Here is a 1225-nt window from a genome sequence, read left to right as displayed (position 1 = left end):
TTAAGATATTTATAAAGGAAGCAGGTGGAACAGATTTAGAATTGTTTAAAAAGGGAACAGATGGAACGCAACCAATACAGGTGGACATTAAAAACGAAAGAGGTGGAGAAGGTATAGGTCTGCGTCTTAGTTTTTTTCTATAAAGGGAACTAATGTGACAGACACAAGTTATGTTTGGTTTCTATAGAGTGTTTATTTTGACTTGTTAAGGATGCATTTTGTATTGTGGTGAAAAATTAAGTGATTATTGAAGTATTTTTGAACTGCTGCTTTTGTGACAGGTTGTCTGTCTGTCTGTCTGTCTGTCTGTGCTTATCTCTCCACATAAGTGTCTTCATCTGTTTATCAGTCTGTCTGTCTATTTATCTATCTACTGTCGCTGTCTGTCTGTATGTCTACCTACAAACCTACCTCTCTATGTCTACCTGCATACCTACCTCTCTATGTCTACCTGCATACCTACCTCTCTGTGTCTACCTACATACCTACCTGTCTGTCTGTCTACCTGCCTGTTTCTGTCTCTGTTTTTCTGTCTTTCCGCCTGTCTGCCTATATCCATTCCTATATTTCCACATATAATCAAAGAAATACACATAAAAAGCATCAGTGTATCATGAAACGAATATAACACACACACACACACACACACACACACACACACACACACACACACACACACACAATTTATGTAAGAAGCCAATTTTATTACTTCATGTCCACTGAATCTTCAAAGGAAGGATATTAAATTTATTTTCATATATCTATAATATTAATTTAATATTGCGACCTTCATATGCCTGTGTGAAAGGGGTTATAATAATAATAATAATAATAATAATAATAATAATGATAATTATTATTATTATTATTATTATTATTATTATTATTATTACCATTATTATTGACTCTATCACATAGGTATATGTGAGGCTATAGAACGTGGTGAAAGTTTTGTGGCCTATCTGATGGAGCCAGGATTCTGTGGGTTTGAATGATGAGTGAATGAAAGCGTAGCCCACTGAACTGGGCAGATTTAGGCTGTCTGGACTTTGCTACTCCTCACCCTGCCCTAGGGTGGGAAAGGAGGTCCGGATGATGATGATGATGATAATGATAATGATGATGATTATTATTATTAGTGGAGAGATATATGAGAAAAGAGGGCTCACTCAGATAACTAAAATTATCTGCAGTAGCTGGAATAGAGTACCAGATTTCTCCCCAC

Source organism: Coenobita brevimanus, chromosome 20, assembly GCF_032717465.1.
Source record: "Coenobita brevimanus isolate Jiangsu-jjx chromosome 20, ASM3271746v2, whole genome shotgun sequence".
NCBI lineage: Eukaryota > Metazoa > Arthropoda > Malacostraca > Decapoda > Coenobitidae > Coenobita > Coenobita brevimanus.
The sequence above is the reverse complement of the archived record's forward strand: the minus strand, read 5'-3'. Positions refer to the sequence as shown.